General features: G+C 38.2%; 1 long non-coding RNA gene across 1 annotated transcript; it reads right to left on the bottom strand.

Moving 5' to 3' along the window:
• Positions 1-4,331: 4,331 nt before the first annotated feature.
• Positions 4,332-16,374, bottom strand: LOC138689727 (uncharacterized). Its single transcript, XR_011328630.1, has 3 exons — positions 14,332-16,374; positions 5,227-5,261; positions 4,332-4,716 (listed from the first exon to the last, which is right to left on the bottom strand). It is a non-coding gene; the product is annotated as an uncharacterized lncRNA (long non-coding RNA).
• Between the last annotated feature and the right edge of the window lie 6,452 nt (positions 16,375-22,826).

Genomic DNA, 22,826 nt, shown 5'->3' with positions numbered 1-22,826 from the left:
AACCCATCACACCTGGTTTGGTTTTTTTTTCAGTTTTCTTTTTCATTATTTTCTGAAACTACTGAAGACCTACTGCAGGACTTCAAAAAAGAAATCTTACAATGAGACGGTTAAACACTGAAATAAGTTCACTAAAGATATTGTGAAATCTCCAACCCTAGAGACTTTTGAGACTCAACTAGACAGGGCCCAGAGCAGATGGATCTAATTTTGATCTTTGAGTAGGAGGTTGAACTATAGGATACCCATAAGTCCCTTCCAATGTATATTTTCTTGTATTCTATGTAAATTAAACAAAGGACATGTATATTAAAGAGGAAAAATAGCAAGAATTTGCCTACTTGGTAAATGTCAGAATCTATTGTTTCTTCCAAAATTAATAAGCTAGTATTTTTGTGCCCAGTGTGCTTGTTAAACACTCAAATAGATAGGTTTATTCGCTGAAGGCAGGATGATTGGAGTACATTTCTTGCACGTCTTGATAACTGAGGAGATGATCCTGATTCTTGGTGGGAAGTTTCATCACTGCATCTCTGAACATCAAAGACTACCATCGGTTGTTGAGATCCATCAATACTTTTCTCTGGAGTGTTGAAGTTCTAGTTCAAGGACTGAGCTGGATTTGCCAGCTGTGTTTGTTTTGCCTCGTGGCCTCATTTTATGAATGTGATTGTGGGTGTGGATGTGAGGGTGGGAGCACAGACTTCACTCTGACTTTTAGCAATTTTATATAGATAACTTCCATTCCTCTTGTACTAAACAATGCCTGTCCTGTTTTTCATTTCTGTCTCTAGACTACTAATGGAGGTTTATGACAATATTGTTTATCTATCAGCTAATTAAATCAGGTCCTTTTTCAATGGATTCAGCTGTGGTGGTCCATTCCTCATAAAGAGCAAGATCAGCGGATGCTGTTACAGGTGGCGGCCAACAGTGGGGCACTTGAACTGACTTGGAACGGAACAAAACTCTCATGTGAGAATAAGTGAGCAGCAAAATTGTTGCAGATAGGTTGCACTAAAGACCTGAAGAAAGCAAGGTTTACAGAAGCAGGTACATCTTCTAGTAAAGTGTTAGAGCTGGACAAAGCTGAGAAGTGCAGCTGGGGAGCACTGGAGCAGCCCCAGCCCCAGGCATCGGGCACCTCGCTGGGGATGGGGACGGGTTGAGGCCAGGTCGGGACACGGGCCCACGGGTGGACCTGACTCACCAGGGCCCGTGGCTGGGCTGTGGGGAGCTGGAGACCGGCTCTGCTGTGGCATCACTGGGGCAGGGGCTGATGGCCCTGGGGACTGACGTGAGGCCCTGGGCTGTGGGCAGGGTGGAGGGAGGCCATGGCGGGGGGCAGGCAGGGACTGTCAGGGCTGGCGGTGCCCTTTGTCCAGACCCAGCACGCCTTGCCCTCTCAAACACCCATGTAGCACGAAAATGACACCCAGCAGTACAGAACATGAAGCTTCAGCATCATGATGTGAAAGTACCATGCTGGTGGGCTGTGATGGAGCCTTGATGTCATTCCAAGTACGCTCAATGAAACGCCCCCCCAGAGGAAAAATGAGCGTATCTCAGAGTGCTCTGTGGAGCCCAGGGGGATGCGAGCCAGAAGCTATGTGCTGCAGCTGCCAGCAATGCCAGCGGATGAAGATGCCAGCTCTGAGCCATGTCCACCTGCCTCACCACCGGCTCTGGGGCCAAGGTTCTCCTCCTGACCCAGTCCATGCACACAGTAAGGATGTACTTTCTGTTCAACCTTGAACTGGAGACAGCACCAGGCTAATAAATCCCAATACACAGCATGGTTACTAGAAGGAAAGACTGAGTGACATGCAGCTGTATAACCTGAGGTCAGACGCTACAGGTGCCACTTGGCAGGCTGTCAGAGACATTCTACTTGCAGCCATGCTCTCGTGCTTGCAATGAGGGTTGGCAATCTTGTCATAGTGTTTCTTCTGCCGGAGTGTCCTGATATACAGTTATTTTTTAATGGTTTCAGACATTGCTATTCTCAGCTTACACAGTTTGATAGATGCTGCCACTAAGGTTTTGTTCTTTACTAAGGCTTTATTCTTCAACTGCTCATCCTAATAAGTCTCTGTGTGCTGTGGTGTGAAAGTCTACACCAATGAAGGGTACAGCTCTGTTGAACTCAACTTTTTTTCATTACTATTCAAAGTTCTTTCCCTTTTTAATGACTTTGCTGTTCACTCCCTTGGCTGTGTCCAGTGGGGGACTGACACCAAGTTCTAGGAACAATTTATTGCATTGCACATGGATTGTCAGATCAGTATACCTGTGGTTTACTAGAATCAGTTGAAAATTTTCTGATGAAAGTTTACTAGTAGAAAATGGTTTAAATCTCCTTTCTTTCACCTTCCTTCTGCAACCAACCATCCTGTTGGAGAGATGAGCATAAACGTGAGCATCAACCTATGGGAAGTATCTCAGTAAATTTATTTTTAACAAATACTCTGTTTGGGAGTGTCTGTCGAACAACCTGCATTCAACCCCCAAAGTCCCTTCGAAATGTGCTTCATGGTGTATCTGAGTTTAAATTCACTGACTAGAACAGCTTTTCTTTTGCTCAAGGACAATGCCACAGTTAATACATGATCAGCCAGCTTTTCTGAAGTAAAAAATGTTTAGAGTTAAAATCTATGAAGAAAAAACAGAGGTCAACACATAAATTATAGGCTATAGTTTACAGTTATATAGATGTTCAATAGTTCCAGTTCACCAGCTTTTCACATCTTTTTTTTCCAAAATAAGTGTGTCAGTGTCTCCTGATCAGGGCTGTCTCTCAGTGTACATTGTAGCCTCTCTGCTTTTCCAGGCTTGTTAAGCAGAAGTGACCATGATGTATTATCCCCTGGACCTCAGTTGAGGTGATACTTTCACAGATTTCCCACCTGCAAGAGTGATTTGATTACCCCCTAGTGACTCCAGCTTCTAGAGGAAATGGTTTTCTTAGGCAGAGGTACTCAAAACAATTAGAACCTTGCAACAGTATTAATGGTTTACTGTACTGGTCATGTCTGAATACAGTTTTCTTTAAAATGTTCATCCTCCAAAACACTACCTGTCTCAGGATAGTCCAAGGTGCCAAGCAGAATGTGTTTGTAACTTGCATGTGTTCTTACATGCTCTAATTCTCTATGTGAAGAGAGATGTTGCCTGTATTAGATCCTGTTTGCTATGTGGCATTGCTGATAGTGCTGTGAATTAAAATAGCTTAAATTAGCCTGTACAGTTCATATTCTTCCCACTTGCCATGTTTTGCTTTCACTCAGACAATTTGCATAATTATAAACCTTCAGCTGATCCCCAGTATATTGTGAGAATTGTTGAAACCTCATAGCACATTTTGGAGCTCTAGTAAATGCAGTAACTAGAAGTCTAGATACACTGAAACCAGTGGAAATACTGCCACAGAGTCCAGGTCAATAAAACCAGATCACACTCAATTAAACTGTTCCTTTCCTTCTTTTATGCATCCTCAGATCACTATCTCTGTAACAGTTGTTTTGGGAAGACAAGCAGGTTGCTCAATAGCAAGAACAGAATTTGGAAACATCTTGCTGGATGCATCAGGTGGCTGTGATTTATTCTAGGGCTCGGTCCCCGATTGTGGGGGGGGACTTGCCTTTGCAAGAAAACCTGGATACCATTGAAAGGGTAGTTTGTTCTAGTGTCCATTTGCTAGAGCCAACATGAATACCAGCAAGTCTGAACCAATTCACTCATGGAAAAGGCTCAGTCCCTAGCATGGTATAGCAAAGATGCTATAGAAGCAGTCACTGTGTGCTCTGGCTGAGAAGGGGACGGGCCATTTTTCAGCAAGGATGTTTGAATGGAATCTTGTGATTATCTCAGCCATTTCTGTAATTTCTCTACTATTATCCAAAAATCATTCCCAAAGTTTTTGAGGTCTGCTTCAATAAACTACATAATTGCGATGGAAGAAAACTGTGATTGCAATTACATTGAGAAATGTTGCTCAAATCAGCAAGATATGACATGACATTTCACCCTCAAAAAAATTAAAATAGAACTGATTGTGAAGAGACACAGATGCATTAAGTAAAAAAACCAGAACCAACAGAGGCAAAACCACAAGAGTTTTGTTCCCATTCTCTTTAGTGAGGTTAGCAGGGAATTTTTGCTTTCTTACAGGATCATTATCAGTTTTAGATTCTAGCATCTTTGTATTCCTCCCAATAAGACCGCTATATACAAGTAGTAATAGTGTGCTCAGTGCAATAGTAGTAGAGTAATAGCTGCTTTAAAAGGTCAGGAATATAAGATTTCTAGACGAGCAAAGTTTGACAGGGAAATAGCAAGAAAATCATAACTTTTTGTTCCATAGTATCAGGAGCTAACAGGTCAAATTACACAGACAGGAAACATTACAAAAGAAAAAGGCTTCTGTAACTGAAAACAAAGAACACGGTATAATCAGAAAGAGGCATTACCAATAAGCTGCAAAAATGAGACTTCATTAGATGAAAATAGAAGGTGAGGGAAAAGCTCATTTGGGTTTTCCAACATTCATATTTTAAATGTTTACTTCATTTTTCACCTGTGCTGGTAATAAAACAGCTGTTGTCCAGATATCTCTTTTGTGTGATCCTGCAGGCTAGCCAGGCCAGATCAGTGACTCAAAGTAGGATTAAAAGAGCTGGGCAGATCCATTAAGTCATTGGGAGAAGAATGTGAGCACTGAAAAAGAGATATATTAAGTGGGATAGTGTTCTTTCCTTTTTGTTTTGTTTTTTTTGAACTGTTAGGATCCATTCCTGCACTTAAGTCAGAAGAGATGTAAGATCTCAAGTAAATTAAGTGAATGTAAAGTCTTCTTTAAAACAACAGAGAACAGGGAACTTGTACATAAATGTAGAATCTCTAGTGTCTAACAGATTGAATACACATACTTTAAGTATGTTTTTTCAGTAAAAAGAAATTCAGACACTGGATCAGTACTAATAATCTCAAATTAGAATCTATTGTAAACTCATTTTATTCTATTAGAAATATTGATTTATGAACAATTCACAAACATGTAATTTTAGTATCCACCCAGCACTACATAGCAAAAGGGCTCATTTGCTATTTTTTGAGCAATTGCCCAAATTCTTATTTCCTCTTTAGCTCCAGGAATTTTAGAAATATTTAATTGCAAATTCAGGAAATCCAATACACATCTGATCAATAACAATTTTACCCACTTACCCAGGCTGCCACCTTTTTGGTAGGATGCACTTCCACTAAAAAAAAGAAATGAAACATTATACTGGTAGTATTACAATATTGTTGAATAATTAAAACAAAATGTCTGAAAAGGCAAAGGTTTCCTAAAACTGGCACAGACTTATTTGAATAATGCCCTGGAATAAAAAGGTTAATTGTACATCAGTTACATGTAATTAATATCATAAAATTCTGTTCATGCTACTTTTCCTGCATCTGTCTCTAAAAGATTATGACATGTTGAAGTTATCAAAATGGATGTGTTTATATAAACTTGACAGTGATATGTAGTAGAGATGACAGTTCTTTGAAGATCATACAAAAATAGAACAAGAAGATACACTTCATAGAGACCCAGAAGGATCATGGCTTTTTTAAAAAAAAAATAAAAAGAGGAGAGAGTAGAAAATACAAAACTCATGAAATTTTTTTTTAGTTCTGCATAATAGTTGCTCCTAGGTAGTTGCACTAGCTGAGGTGTGTTGTTAATTGTTAGGTGATTGATTTTAGAGTTGCCCAGAAAATCTTGAGACCTTATGGCCAAAAGCTTGCATGACAAGAAAACAGTATTTTGCAGAGGCTTTAATGGTGTTAGATGGAAAATAGTGTTTAGACTGTCTAACAATGGTAACCTTGGGGTAAGTGTCATGTACAAGGAGTCTGGTTTTATTTTACAGTTAAAGCTGATTTTGGCAGAAAGGCAAAATTGGAAACACTGAATACAAATGAGCTATTTATGACACTATTGTAATCAGGATTTCTCCATGCGATGAAATTAAGTATGGCAAAATGGGTTCTCCAATAACTGTGCAAATAAAATTAAATTAAATGAAAAACCATTAAACATTGTTATCCTTATCAATTCTTAAAGAATAAACAGTTAGAAGTTAAGATCTAAATCGCATCCTTTAATTGCTTATTAAACTTTAACAGTTACATATGAAATATGAAAATGTCAAATGTGATATATATATATAAAATTAATCATGCACGTTTAAACTTAGAGTTGTAAGTAACCTACCACCAATGATTAACCAGAGAAATAAATCAGATAAAGGTTTTTTTGCAGTCACAGTTAATATCTTTGTAACATATTTTTTCAGTGACTTGGAATTCATTTAATTATAAAGTGTGTTGTGTTTCTTTGCTCCAAGATAGGTTAACTCATACTCTCTGGAAAAGAGTAAGTGACCCTTTGTTTCCCATGTTGATGGTCACCTGCAGATGGGGAGCAATGGCTTTCTGGTAGCCAAGAAAAGCAGCTTCCTCACCTTTCTCTCTCTCTCTCCCCCCAAACAGAACATGTACATCCTTAAACTTGGCATATGTGCTGTCTTCGTGTATAAAAGGTAATAATGTTTACTAATCTTTGTGAGATGTTTTCAAGGTCGGTGGAAGGAAAGTCACGTACAAGAGCAAAGCATTAGGATTTGATAAAGTTTTCATTAAATAAACCACAATCAATTGTACAGCAATATTATTCAGGCAGCTCACCAGTCATTTTCACAGCTTTCTTAAACAAGGATGAATGGTATATTGGCAGCAGTGAGATATTCTTAGCACCCTTTTTCTACCTGGATTCTTCCAGCACTTGCTGCCCACCAGGCATTCACACCCTGGGGGTGTGCAACCTCCCCTCCCGGCTGGCAGGAAGGGCAAGAGCAGTATCTTCTAGGACCTGAAGACATCTCCTCCTGTGCTGCACCCTCCTCGAGGGCATCCTGGAGCAAGAGTCTTTCTTACCCAACCTTCGATCGCGCTATACTTCATAGTGTTGCTGTGACCTTCTCTGTCATCTCTTTTCAAGATATTTAACTCTCTGACTTTTCTCTTTGCAGCCAAAACATTTGTACTTCTAATGTGACAATGTGAGACTTCAGTTAACTACTTACAATTTTCTTATCTCATTCCTGTCAATTTTCAAAGAACAAACAAAACTGGTTATTGCTAGAGGTTGTTGTGAAGATGAAAGTTACCTGAATTTTATTGTCAGAATTTGGGGGTGGGAAGAGATGGGGGGAGGGATGGGACAAGGGAAATGCATATGTAGTAAGAGAACAGATGGGGGAAATCTTATGCTTGATTGAGGCTGGTGCTCACTTCACTACCTAAGGAACGTCCCTCCTGAGAATCACAGCTGAAGTCTGTGTCAGGTTTTGCCCTCAAACTGTAAGAGAATTTTAGGCGTAGCTTTGACCTATAGGTTGTGAGTTAACTGCCACATTTTTTTATAATTAGAGGAAATGAGAACTTCTAAGGTAATGCAAGCAAAGGCTCTCACATAAAAAAAATTCTCATGTTGATTTTACAATTCACATGTTGATTTTACAATTTAAAAAGCATTTTTGATGTATACTATACAGCTTTGTTCTTTCATGCTTTTGGAAATAACATCAAAGTTTGTGCAACACTAAGAGGCAAACTATTACACAAAACCGCAAACCAGCTTTCTTTTCTTTCCAGAAAAATAATCTGGCTAATTTCAGGCACAATTTTGGTAGAGAAAAGCAGCTCAGAATTTGTCAAAACTGTTATATACTTATTCTGACCAAAATTCCAAAACATAAGAATTTATCCATTTTTCATAATGCTTTTCCTGTCAATGTCTTTGCCTGAGTTTCAGGCAAAATTTGACAGTGGGACTGACACAAGTGAAACAATAACACAGCAACACATACAATATTGATGGACATTCAGAAAAGCCTGTGCATTAAGACTTAATTTATGTTCTTATAATACAAAAATTAGGTATCAAGAATATTGAAACTGACCAGCAGTGGGGCATTTAATAGTACAAAGCAAATAATATATTGGCACATGATGATACTGTCTCATGTTCTGTGTATTTTAAGGCTGCAGTTTTCTCATATGTTAAAGTAATCAATCCCACTTGCACTATAAATGTCAAGTACTATATATGAAGGTTAATGTAAATTTCCCCTCTTGCAACAAGAAAACAATATTCTGTAAAACTGGAGAAAAGCCACCATATAATACTAAAATGTTTTCAACAGTTAAGCAGGAAAACGCTGTCAACAACATCAAGAATAATGATCATTTAAGCTGTTACAAAAAGATTAGCAACAGTCCTTCCTTGCCATATGCAAGTGGTTAAAAGTTAATTTTACTGTACATATTGACAGTCATCATCCTACAAATTCCCATGTACATGAACAATTATAATCAAGAAAGAAGATTATTTAACAAAATTATGCATATATATAAGCTTTTGCAACACTATATTTTTTCCCTGAAAATTGTACAGCAATCTTCTTAAAAAATAACAGAGCTTGAACTCTGAATTGTTACTACTGTATCTTTTGACACTTTGTTTCAAAGATTTCTTGTTATTAGCCAAAATATTATGAACATTTAAATTAATGCTCCTAATTCTTAAACTTATTTTGCAGTGATTTCCATTTTTTTAGTGTTCCAACTAAAAAACTGCCTACCTATTTCCACTAGGATACTTAAAGAATAACTTAAGATTTATTCAAGCGTTCCTAAAAGCACTTCCAAAATATATATCCTTTATTTACATTTACAGTCAAGACAAAATACAATAGAAAGCCTCATTCCAGAGTATTTTGATGGCTAGACCATTCACCAAGGTTGGAGACAAACACAGCCATGACTGCAAGTGCACCTTGTCACATCAGGTTAGACTTTGAACCAGGTTTTCTCATTGTCTAATAATCGAGCTTTTTCTCTTGGGCTAAAGTGGCCCTTGACAGAAGACAGTAAGAACAGGCTGCCCAGGAAGATCTAAGAGGCTGCTGCTAAATGCACTCCACTGGGGTGAGTCTCAAGCTTGTGTCTAATCTAGGTCAGGACTGTGAATCTAGTCATATCACTTTCTAAACGACGGTCCCATTCTTTGAGCTGTGAGTTACCAGGAGGTTCCCTCCATCTATTTCTGTCTGATCATTATGATCAGCAGTTTCAGCTTAGACTTGAGAAACCTTTAGCAACAAAGCTGTTACTGAAAAGAGCTCATTTAAAAAAAAAAAAATCCAACCCAACCCAACCCAAAAAACCACAAAACATCAGTTTCAATCAATTACTGACATATACTTTGCCAAAAAAATCCCACTCACGCCCTCTTAGGAGGACAATAAAGTAGACACATTATACGTTCACATTGCATTTGTCAAGCTATAAGGTAGCAAGTCAGATTGGCATCCACTTATCATTTTAAACAGGGACCAGATAGTCCAGTTGTATGGAACATGGTACCAGATCTCATGTACTGTGTACAAGTTCACATGTATTCACATATTTTGATTTCAGAGTTGACTACAGGTCATTAAAAGCTTGGAAAATGCTGAAGAACTTCAAGCAAATTAGCATTATCATTACTAAAACTTTTAATGAGTTAAAAAAAAAGAAAAAATCTTGGGGTAAGAAAGTGCATCAAAGGCTACTTAGCACCAGTGTTCTTACCAGGATGTCCCACAGCAAAACTCACCAGGTGGTGTGTGGTGGGATGCTGGGGTCATATGATTTTTTTGTTCTTACATGCTTCACAAAATAACTGCTATTGGCCACTGTTAGAGACATGGCACTGGAATGGATTTGGTCTGATCCCACAAAGCCTTTATTTTATTCATTTTTCCTACTACCTCTTAGTACAGGAATATCATATTCTGTCTTTATAAATCAGTTATTTTTATCCTTTAGAAAAACTAGAAACATAACCTACACAACAAAAAGACAAGCAGTATTCTAATGTCAAGTAATGAGAGTCTTGTTTAGTCCAAGCGGTGTCCACTCCACAGTGTGTAACAGTGTCCTGGTTTCAGCTGGGATAGAGTTAACTGTCTTCCTAGTAGCTGGTACAGTGCTATGTTTTGAGTTCAGTATGTGAAGAATGTTGATAACACTGATGTTTTCAGTTGTTGCTCAGTAGTGTTTAGACTAGAGTCAAGGATTTTTCAGCTTCTCATGCCCAGCCAGGGCACCTGACCCAAACTGGCCAACAGTGTATTCCATACCATGTGACGTCCCATCTAGTTTAGGAACTGGGAAGTGGGGGGGCAGGGATTCGCGGCTCGGGGACTGGCTGGGTGTCGGTCGGCGGGTGGTGAGCAATTGCCCTGCGCATCATTTGTACATTCCAATCCTTTTATTACTACTGTTGTCATTTTATTAGTGTTATCATTATCATTATTAGTTTCTTCTTTTCTGTTCTATTAAACCGTTCTTATCTCAACCCACGAGTTTTGCTTCTTTTCCCAATTTTCTCCCCCATCCCACTGGATGTGGGGAGAGTGAGTGAGCGGCTGCGTGGTGCTTAGTTGCTGGCTGGGATTAAACCACGACAAACAGGTTTCTAATTTATTTATAAATGAAGTAGATAGCCATAAACTCCAATAAAGGGAAACAGTAATCACTTCTGAAAACCAGGATGGCAGGGCATAAAATCCTGAGATGATCTCAAAATGAAGAGTGGAGAGCAATATGTGAGTTTACAAGATTACTTCCTCTGCTTCAATGAGAAGGTCCTCTCCTGCATCTTCACTTTGCTTGGAGCCTGTGGGCAGAACCGGAGGCATCGGCCACTGGAAGAAGGTGGAGTTCCCTGCTGTGAGAACGCCTACAGAAAGGCTAAGCCACAGTCAATTTCCTAAACTACAAACAGTGTTGAACAGAGGGTAAGGAAAAGCACAATGCCTCTTACTGCAAAGCTGGATGCATTCTGTCAGGCATCAAATTAAGGGATGTTAGTTTTCATTAGTTTGGATGATTCTCCGGCATTGAGGAAGGGTAAGAAAGAGAAGTCTTGTTGGGATCCCTGATAGGGTTTCCTATTCTTCCTTACACTGGATAGATTATAATGAGCTTTTCAAATTGGAGTCAAAATAGGAATCCAAAATAAGATAGCTTTTTACAAGCATTTATCCCAGAGACTAAAGTGTGAAGGAAATGTCTGTTAGAAGAAAGAAAATGGCACTTAGTAAGTTTGGACATCCTAAATGAAGAATTTGGTAAACTTCATGGAGTGGACTCAATTTCCCAGCTTTCAGCAGAGAAAAAAGAACTTCTTTACTCTGAAACTGTCAGTGTCCTTAAGGATTTGAGTTAGTTGCTATTTGAAAACAGAAAAATTCTTGAATACATTGAGGCTGAAATTCTGGACAGGTCTGAAGTATTTTGATCTGGAGGGGCTTGTCATCTTTTTACATCTTCTAGTATCAAATTAAAAAAATCATTTAACTGGAGGAAGTAGCCACTGAGAAGTTCAAGCTAGTGGACATTGAATAAATCCTTCTGCCATAATTTGTTCTGTGACAGCCTGAGTGCTTGCCAGCCACTCGCTGTTAATTTGACATGCTCGTGTGGTTCCCCCACTATCAGCGAACAGCTAGCTGGTTTAAACCCAGCTGAGAATGTCTATGTGAGTTGTGATTGCTGTACTGGATCATGTAGATGTACTTAAAAAAATCTCTGCAGCTGTTTCATTCAAGAACATTAAGCTAAGAATTTATGCTTCAAAAATGAAAGTAAGAAGATTTAAAATGTGAAAGAGGGTTTATAATTCTCTTCCAATAGCTGCTTCTCTAGGAGAGTTATGCTACCCTTCTTCTGCCTTTTGTGTCATAAAAGGAAAGGCTGTGTTTGTCTTATTTGTATTTTTCTATTAGCCTTTTTAATAGAAAATAGAAAGTTACATCCATAAATGTATTTTGTGATATTACTTAGCATTATTTCAGTATTTTGTGCTTTTAATAAATTTTAATAAGTAGTTTACAGTACATCTTAGTGAAGGTGAATAGATTTCAGGCATTCCACAATCTATATAAAAGAAAGGTATAATTGCAAATGAGGTAACTTTGAGACTGCAGTCTTAGAAACGAACATTGAATACTTCATCTTTGTATTTAAGTGGTGAAGCAGATGCTATTTTAATAGTCATATTCTTTGAGAACGAGGATTATAGCTTTTTTCCATTTACCGACATAAGGAATTGGAAAGTTTGCAAAGTAAAGCAGGTCAGATCATAGAATCATAGAATGGTTTGGGTTGGAAGTGACCTTAAGATCATCTAGTTCCAATCCCCCTGCCATGGGCAGGGAAACCTTCCACTAGACCACGTTGTTCAGAGCCCCATCCAGACTTTGAATGTTTCCAGGGATGGGGCATCTACCACCAATCTGGGCAACATGTTCCAATGTTTCACCACCCCCATTGTAAAAAATTTCTTCCTTATATCTAGTCTGAATCTACCCTCTTTTAGTTTAAAACCATTTCCCCTTGCCCTGTTGAACACGCCCTGCTAAAAAAAAAGCCTGTCCCATCTTTCTTAGAAGCCCCCTTTAAGTACTGAAAGGCCGCAATAAGGTCTCCCCGGAGTCTTCTCTTCTCCAGGCCGAACAACCCCAACTCTCTCAGGCTGTCCTCACAAGAGAGGTGTTCCAGCCCTCGGATCATTTTTGTGGCACTCCTCTGGACCTGCGCCAACAGGTCCAATGTTATTTCCAATTACCAGTTTGTCTCTTTTATTTGGAACATTGGCCACACAGATTTGTCTTCTATCTTCCTCTCACTTCACCATTTGTACTTCCATCCCTACCACTAACAGTTAGCATACTGTCACATTGCAGTTAGGCTACAACTGCTCTCACACCATATTTGGGAACCTTTTATCTTTTGTTGCTACACTACCATTTGGGAAATCATAACTAAAGTTCATATGTTGCATAATGTGTAATGTTTAAAAGACATGAGCTGTCTTGAAATCTTGCTGTAGTGCAGAGTTTATCAATATTTTCAAGCTGTAAATCTCATCTAAGAGGAAAATACTGTTTTCAGAAAAGTCAGAAAAAAAAAGGAATATCCCAACTGACTGCCCATTGGTCTCTACCGTTTTCTGTTTCTCCTCAGCGTCCATCTCGTTCCTTGTAGATATCCCTGTACGAATGCTTTAGCAGTACCAATTTATTTCTGGATATGGTTGGTTTTTCACATCAGAATTGTAATATTGTTCTAATAACTTACTGCTAGTTCTGTGCAAACACTTTCCAGGGTTAACTAAGTGCTGCTTGAGGAAAGGAAGTGCTGGCATCACCTCAGGGTAGGAGAGCAATCATAAAAACTGGCAAAGTGAAAATACATCTGATCCATTACCTCCTTGCCTAACCAAGAAAGAACTAAAAAAAATGAATTTGGGAGATCACACCAAGATAGATACAAGCAAAATAAAGTTTCAAAGCGTTTAAAAAAATACTGGTCTATACTGTCAGCTTAGGGCCCAACTCAATAATCCTTGATTATCCAAACTGCTTATGTGTTGGCTCTCACTCTGCCTAACAAAGGAACAAACCTAGGCCCAGCAAGAGATCGGCTTAAATTCAAACCCTTCTAGTTAAGAAATTTGAGCCATGTGGTGTAAAGAAGTGAGACAAATCTAATGGGCTAAACCATGCCAGAAATACCTGCTATAAAGTAATAAGGGCAAAATCCATTCACTGTGATTAAATTGGTCCATGAGGAAACATTCCTGCAGTAGTATGGCTGCTTGCATTTGTTAGGGCATCATCATAACATACCATCTGCTCTTTTATATCCTTCTTTATAGCTCTGACTTTCAGAGAGATGGTAGTGATTACCTCACATCTTTATTATATAAAAAGAGCTGTTTGCTAGTTCAGTGTTCAGAGGAAAAAAAAAAAGTTTTTGTCAGTTACTCATCAATTTGCTCATCTGTTTGTCCTATGCAACATGGTAATTTCAAGTCTGCTGACACTGTTACCCAAGGGAGTATGATTCATGCAATAATTTTTCTTCCTTCCTGCCTATTTCTTTTAAATTTGCTGGAACTTTAATATATCCCACACATATTTTTCACCTTAAACTATTCTATCCTTACTAGCACTACAGTCATTCATTTCACTTTAAAAATCTTATTTTCTTATTTTAGGCAGGAGGCTTAATAGTATTAGAAGAATACTTTAAATTAAGAGGGTGTAAAATCTTGGTTTCTTACTCTTAACATCCCATTCTTGCCAGGATACCTATCTGCTTTTTCTCTGCTTTTGGAAAATGAACTCCTTCTTCAAGAATAAAGACTAATATTCATAACAATACCTTTTTGTTTATAGCGTCCATTATCACCAAGGCTATGAAAGAATCTTAGCAAGGTGGGTATTCTCCCCCTTTTCAGTAGGGAGGTCATTTAGCATGCTCCAGGATGCATAGTCAACCAGCGACCTTCTGAATGAGTCTCCTGACACGGAACTTGGTAGCGACTACAGCGTGGTTTGCTGTAAGGAAACCCATCAGGGACTTCTGGGTGGAGCAACACAAGACTTCCCATTTCCACTGCAAGGGAAAGGCAGCTGAGCAAGAGATCACGCTGGCAGCAGTTTCGCTTTGGAGAGCTCAAATCAGGTGAGTCTGAAAATGCACAGCAAAGTATTGATCTTGGCAAAGGCACCTCTTCGTGGTTGCCTCATTTGTGAGCTAAAATGGTCATGGCTAATTTCTTCATGCTCTAGATGAACTGAGATGAGGGAAACATTTTGACTCATAAAGCACACCCTAATCCACAGAGTAAAGGAACAGGGAGTAATATCTTGTGGTCAGTCTCCCTCTTCAGCTGAGTGCTGGAGGCAGTGCGTGAGGTTAAATGGCTTTTAACTCTCAGCGCTGATCTATTTATTAAGTGTTCGCTTGCCATTTCTGAAAGAGAGTTTTCATTCTCATGTTTGGATGGGTTTAGAAGAGTTTCCAGCTTACACAAGCAAGGTAATTTTGGTCCCTCTCACAGGAGCTCTTGTGGACGATCTTTATGCACAGGCATGTGCCAGTTTCTTCCCAGAGAAAGCTGGCAGGCTGTAAGGAATGCTTCTTTTTACTTCATTGTCCATTTCTCTTTTCCCTCAGATAACTGTCTTCTCCTTTCCTTGCACCAGATGCAGAAATGTCCAGGTGCTCTCCTATTTCCTCGACTTGCCGCAAAACTTCCACCTCATCATGCAATTTTTTTTTTCATGCAGTTTTTCGTCTGCTTATTATTTGCCTTGGTTTTCCTACCTTTTCCTTCAAAATACTAGCTTTTTTTAAAAAAAATACTTTAAACAAACAAAAGCACATTTGACTTCAAAGCCTCGTTTCACCCAAATTAGTTTCTATGCACACCTCACTTCCAGTTCCATTCCGGACCCCTTCCCATTTGCTGTATGTGATGGATCCTAAGGGAACCATCTGTGGAATTGCAACTGTCCTTCAAGGTCTCTCATGTCTCACTTAGTGTGGCAGCCCTCACTTTGGCCTTTAAAATAGCATCTTCTTCCAGACATAGACAGTCAATAGGTGGATGCAAGTTCACTGTTACCACATCTGTGCTCGCTCTTCTCTTTTGTATCAAACACTTTTTATTTGTGATGCTAGCCCTTTGCTAGAGCTATTGTACTCTTAGCTGTTTTCATGCCTGTAGAAAGGAGCTGAGTCACACCCGAATCCCCTGGAAGGAAGAAAAGGATGGACTCTTATACTTCGTCCCCAACAAGAGATTTGTTGTTCGGAGGCAACACCCTGGCCCAAGCTCTTTAAGTATATTAGCTTGTTAAAGAGAAGAAAAAAAAAAGCTGCAGTGCAACGCTGTAATTTACACACAGACTCTGGAGGGACAGTGAAGCATTCGGAAAATCATGAGAAATTATTAAGTCATGATTTAATCATTTTGCCTCTGGAGCAGCCCTCATGCTTGTGAAATTTGGGAACTGAGAATCCTGTCACATTTATGATACTAATTCGGTAAATCTATACATAACAGCTTTGTAGACATTCTACTTCATCTCACAATCCTAAATCTACGTCATCAGACCTTTTAACCAGCTTGGAAGGTTCTGCACACGGTTAAAATCATGTAAACAGAGTTAATATAAGGCCTAAATTAAATTACAGTAGATGTCAGAATACGTTAAAATGTCAAATTAGCCTATTTTCCAGTACTACATAGCAATGGAGCCCTCTAAGGGTTACAAAGCAAACTGATTGCTTTCTAGCTAAGATGTAAGACTGCCAATTATGTATGTAATTGAAACAATTATGTATATCCTCTTTTTTGATGAGCTAATACAGCTGTAGTGTATCACACTTAACTGGGTTAAATTTAAATGAGATGACCATTCTGTAAGAGTATCTTCTACGATAACAATCTAAGTTAATGATACTGAATGATAATGGCTGTTGCCAATTAGACTTGAATTAATATGTGTCTACCTAATGGGCATACATACAACAAAGCCAGAAGGCTTTGGTGTTGCTTAATTGAGTATAATATTCTGACTGGTAGTTATTTTAACCCATAATTTGCTAGGTAAAATAAAAAAAAGAAATGAAATGAATATTCATTTTAATGCAATTAGTATACCTTTAGCATTTTCATTCAACATTTTGTATGAAGCCTCAGCCAGACTTTTAAAAGACGGTAGTTTTTATTTGAGAGGACAAGGTCTCCATCTTTCAATTGAAAGGATTTTTGGTGACATTTTTAAGCTATTGCAGTCTGGAATGTGTCAATATTGATATGTATTAACATGCACAAGAATTAAATAAGCAGTCAGTTGAAAAAATGTGATAACAATGTCCATTTTTTCTGTAATTTTAGCTTATTTGGCATTTATTTTATACTTCTTGATCATGATACAACCATGACAAGATGTCTTTAAGTGTATTAATATCCACTTTACAAATATATTGATATGACTTGCAGCTTATACTACGAAAAAAATTTGAAAGACTCCAATGTATCTCACTCCCCTTAAAGTGTTCAAAATTATGATTTCAGAGTGTTTTTGGATAATTTCTCTTAACATAGAAGTCTTGAAAGTCATAAATTGCATGAGTTTCTTCAGAGCTTGGAGAAGAGCTTGCTTCCTCTTTTCTGACATAGATGTATAAATCAATCTCTCCAGTATATTTCATTCTAATATAAAACTTGCCAAACTCTTTATAAACTTTATACAAGTTAATGGTTTAGGGAATTTCTAAAAGCGTGTTTCTACCATATTAAAACCCTTCCAAGCTTAGTGTTCCTCAAGATCAAGCTGTATGAGTCCTAATTATATGAAAAACTTCACACCCTGCCCCGCTAGCTGAAACTACCTAAGTGTATTTATTACACAATCCAAAGACTGAGAGATAAGTATTATTTCAGTGAAAGGTCCTAACCTAGATACCTCTTTGTCCAGCTGAACTTCGTTCTGCCTCTCCTCGGGTCACTGTGCAAACCCTTCTGCTCAGGTTTTTGCTGGATCAGAAGACAGAAAAGGTATACAAGACTGTATTTCTTTGATTCAGGGCTGGATTAACAAGAGTGTTATAAATGACACTTGGAACTTGTCCATTTTAAGAAATGTGCCTTGTTTCAATCAGTTCTGCTGAATGCCTTGCTAATTATTGTAAAGTTTTCAGATGAAAGAGGCAACACATTTGATCCTGATGTTGGTTTCAACTGGTTCTAACTCTGGACAGTGCCAAAGAAAACAGGACCATGATTTCAGTGGGACCACTTAAAGTCAGTGTTTGTAGCAGTGTAACATATTACTAGTTACAGCTCTTTTTTTGGCTTCATTATGCCTGTGACACTATACAAGAAAGGTTCCTACAGTTCATATTTGTATGAAACAATAAACACAAATATAGGGAACACAGAGGTCTTCCTTTTGAGTCCTCCGAGACATTTCCTATTCAGTACAACACTGTTCTAGCTTTGCAGCAAAAGTGTGGTATAAGCACGGCCACAATTTGGAGGAACCGGTCAGAATAACATAGATTACAAAACAAAGGTCCATAAGGCACATCAGTTTTGAGTCATGAGGCTGGCATTTCACAAGCATGCTGGGTTATAATTGTCTAATCTTTTCAGAGTCGTTATGTGCATGTGCATGCATGTAAATCACAGGAAGGGGACTGAAGTCCATTCAAACTGAAAGTCTATACTCTTAAAGAGCTGGCGTGTGGAAACAGAACTCAGATGAATTCCAAGGATAAGTAAAAACAGGCTTAAAACCAGGTACGCAAAGGGGAACATCAAGAGGAAAACTCTGCATTTACAATTTCTCAAATGAAGTCATAAAGCCTCTGAACACTGCTAAGTATCGTTTGCCAGATGGTGGAGAAAGACTGAAGTGACTCCGGAGAACCTCGATCATGACCATAAGTGACTGCTAGCTATGTAACATACTAAGGACAGTCTTGGTAACGATGCATTATGCAAAGGTAAATCGCAAAGAAATAGAAGACGTGCATAAACTCTGTCAGTTCATGAACCAGACTGCTTCAGTAAGCTTTCCTGCATATTGTTAACACAATGTAATTATTTTTCACTGTTATACTTCTTTTTAATTGGTTGAAGACAGGCTCCGCCATAGGAAACGCCGGTATGAGTGAACAGGGTATTTATTTCCTTGCCACATTAAGAAGCTTTAAACCACAAAATACTCCCACAGTCCTGACTCTGGAAGCATACGTGCACATCATCACTGCTACGAGAAGTACTTTTTAATGTAAAAAGCAAGAGTGTCAATAAACACTTGAAAGTGACTGGAGATCTATCTTGGAGCTCAGACAACAACTGATGCTTTCAGAGGCTACAGTCCAAGCCTTCCTGGCCATTATGAAATGCTTCAGGAAGTATGAAGCTATGGTGAAAAGGTCTACAGAACCGGCTCAAAAGGAAAGCTTTGAGTCAGCTTTTGCGTGTGAGATAGTGACATCCAGTGGCCAGTTCGGTTAACTGTAATGATCTCTTCCCCTGATGCACAGAAAAACACCAATACTTGTATTTTGTTGAAACACACTGAAGTATTTAAAACCTATTTAAAAATATTAAAAACATTTAAATAGAAAAATATACACAATGTGAGATTCCTAAAAAGAGATACTTTGATATATTAATGATAAAAATGGTGTGTTCATCTAAGTGAAAAATTACATTTTGCTTGTAATTTTTAGTCAAGCTTACAATAACAGTAAGCAAAAATGTTTAGCTGTTTTTAAAGAAATAGAACATTCCCTACATTACAGCTGTATTCTCTTCTATCTCGTTCACACAAAGAATCACTACTCCTTTTTTCCCTTGCATTACCAGTTCCCATAAAAAAAACAGAGTTCAAGATTTGAGTTTATGATTCTCAAAATCCATAAAGCAATTCTCCATAGACTCTTCCTCCATTTAGGATTCACAGCCACAGCAGATCACCATCTAACATAGCTTTTCTGGAGTAGATCCCTTCTTTTAAGATCCAGCTGATGAAAAGTAGTAAGACTGTCCTTTATAGTTCTTTATTTACAATACACACAAGGATGCAGGAGACCTCAATTTACTGTCCTCCCGTGCCTTTCGGAGATACGTGTTTTTTATGGGAGATGGGGATATCTAAACCACATATCTACTAAGCTAGCAAATACTCCTGAGGAACAGACATTCAAATTCCCTTATTGGATCTGTTCCATTTTGCCTAGAATAATGAGATTCATTGGACCAAAAAGAGGTGAAAATACACTCCAAGCTAAGGATATGGCATTTCAGTGGATGTGGAAAAAGAGAGAATTCTAGGTTTTCATTCTTGGAAACTCATCTCATCTCAGTTACTACTTTTCCACAGGGAACAAGGCCAACTTCAAACTCCAGGAAGTGTGCCAACTAAATTCTGCTAATCTATCTTTTCACAGATTTATATGCAACAAACTACTTACTACTATAGTAAAGTTGCCAGGTTAATATTACTTTCTCCCTTTTAATGTTTTTCCACACTGGCTGACACCATGTGCTGTTGTGGAAAGAGACGTTAAGGCTGAAGACTTGAATCACTGCCTGCAAGATACACAGAACCAGTAACAAATCACCTCTGTCTCGTCTTACTCTCCCAAGGATCCAACTGAGCAGCTACCAGCTTTTCTGTACGCACATTCCAAACTGAAATAAATAGGGTCTTTCGCAAGCAACCTAAATTCAGTTCTCCCAATTAAAAGCAAAGGTATTCCACCAGCCTTAAACATTTGGCTCTCATTCACTTATACACACAAAATTCTAAGCAGGCAAAACAGTCTCTAAATTCATGATGTAATTATTTTGGTTTGTCAGCAAGCAGGCACTTACATTATGTTATTGCACTATCACTTCATAAATCCAGACACATAACTAAGAAAAGCCACGCTTTACTTAATTCTGAGGGTTTCTCTTATGGTTAAAGACACCTACTTTTTTTTTTTTTTTTTTTTTAAACTTAGCTCTTAAACTTAGTGTTTCTTAGGCAGGGTTAGCTAGAGGACAACTCAGATAAAAGTTTGAGTCTTTCTGAAATGTAGAAAATGGGAGTATTTTTCTGACAAACATATATATGGAAACCACATATCTGTGTTTGTGAAAATTTATCCTATGTAACTGTTACATTTACTTATAGTTTCAGTAGTCAGGGAAGGTTTAAAAACACCAGGCTTACAATTCTGAAGTGTACATTTTGAGATGTTTGCGTGTCAAAGAAATACTGATTTAATTGTGGAATTTGGAGCTGTCTGTACTTTCACTCGGCAATACTTTTAGAAGAGAAAAAACCCCCCACCATGTTGATACTTCCTAAACCAAGTATTATCCACCTCCTAGCTATCGCATTAAGTCAGTGGTATCAGAAATCAACAGATAATATACAGCTCAAATGGATTTTTACTTGCTAATTAAAAATAAACTGCCTGCCACTCACACTCTAGGGTTCTTTGCTCTTCAATTTTGTTAAAGGGCTGTAATGACCTGGGATCTTATATTAAAGGGCAAAATTACTCTGGTAATGCAACACAAAATGAAATACTGCCTGAAAGGTCAACTACACTGAGAGGAAGAGGAAAGAGAATTTAAGCAAGCACAAGACTTTTTTTTTTATTTCCCTTGGGATCACCAAAGGTAGAGAGAATTTCTCTAATAAATCTTGTGCCAAGCAAGAGTAACACAAAATCGGGTAAAACAGAAAAAGTAATTTCTGTTATCTTGTCTGTGCTATGCTAGAAAGGACAGCGCTAATTGTTGTATCTCACCAGTTTCATATACTTACAGGAGAGGGAATTTTCATTTTTTCCAACTTCACACACAAGAAAGAAGACAAAACACTGAACTATTTGCAGAAAGTTTGCCTTGGATGTACTAAATAAGGCACATCACTGTTCTCCATTGCAAGAGACTTGCTGCTTAGCTGCTCTGAACCACCTCATTTACTGTGAATCAAATTCATACATGCTGTGAACAAAAAGGCTATTGATAATAGGTGGTATCTCAATATAAGGTACTACAGTTTTAAGTGTGTGACACAAACAATTGTGCATTGATACTGTTGCAGAACAGTTCACAAGAGGAAAGTCAGGAGCACAGTATTTGTGTGGTCATGCTTAGGGCCATGTATGAAAAACTGCATACCTCTTCCCCATCCCATCAAATCATAAGAGAAAAGCTGAGCTTTTCTAAACCAGCCTGGTAGGACTACATATAAAAATTAGAGAGGCCTGTTCCTTGGTCCTGAAGACAGGTGCCACAGCCTATCTTGCAACCATTTGGATAGATTCTGTTCACTCCTTCAAAACAGGGACTGCTCCCAAAAGGCACGTGCTATCTAACAGACCACTAGAGATGGTTTTCATGGAGGAGTGACAGTTGACACTACCCAACATTGCATCAAGAGTTGCAACAGAATGGACAATTATGGGACAACGTTGCAAGCCTGCATCTATTCAGTTTGCTAATATAAAGTAGCCTAGCTGTATGTAATTCTTGACAGAGCAATGAGGAGACCATGCTAAGTTAATCCATGGGAAAGGTAAAGAAATGGATCCCAGACTAACACTGCACCGCCCTTCCACAACGTTGTGAAGCCCTCCAGAAAGTTTCACTCTCTCCCTAACTGGGAGACTCACAAACTGTGTATGCATATGCATCTGCTTATCTCCCTCGGGTCCATATTTCCACAGTTGTGAAGATTATTCAAGTATTTAAAATTAATTTCACAAATACTTAGCCTAAAAACTTACTAGTGTTCTGTGTTTTTGTACCCAACTGTTCTTTATTTTGTAGATCTTTCCTATGTCTTAAATGACATCTATTTTAGACAGAAGTTTAGGTCTCCACATAAAGGTTTAACTGCTTCCAGATACAACTTTTACTAAATACGTATGGACACTGTTCCATTGTGTTCATCCCCGCCCCCCCCCCCATTTCCTTAATCCAATAAAAACAGGTTACTCTGAGCAAAACTGAAGTCGTCTTCATTTTTACCAGAGTTAACTTTTCAGTTATTTATTAAAAAAAAGGTAAAGCATAAAAAAAAGGAACAAAACTGCATAGAACATAGAAGTTTCTCTCCTTTTCTGTTCTACAAATAAGCAAAAACTATCAAAATTTCATCCAGTTTTCAGAAGAGATATTTATCTAGCAGCATTAAAATCATGAAATGTAAATTGAAAAAACCCGCAGAGATCGTTTTGAATTACTTATATGAATTAAGCACAAGATTTTACCAAATTGGGAATTTTTATAAGAAAAAAGAAAGAAAAAATCCATCCAAGCAAAAAATTAATAGAAATTAACTCAA

Source organism: Haliaeetus albicilla, chromosome 18, assembly GCF_947461875.1.
Source record: "Haliaeetus albicilla chromosome 18, bHalAlb1.1, whole genome shotgun sequence".
NCBI lineage: Eukaryota > Metazoa > Chordata > Aves > Accipitriformes > Accipitridae > Haliaeetus > Haliaeetus albicilla.
This window is presented reverse-complemented; position numbering and strand designations above follow the sequence as displayed.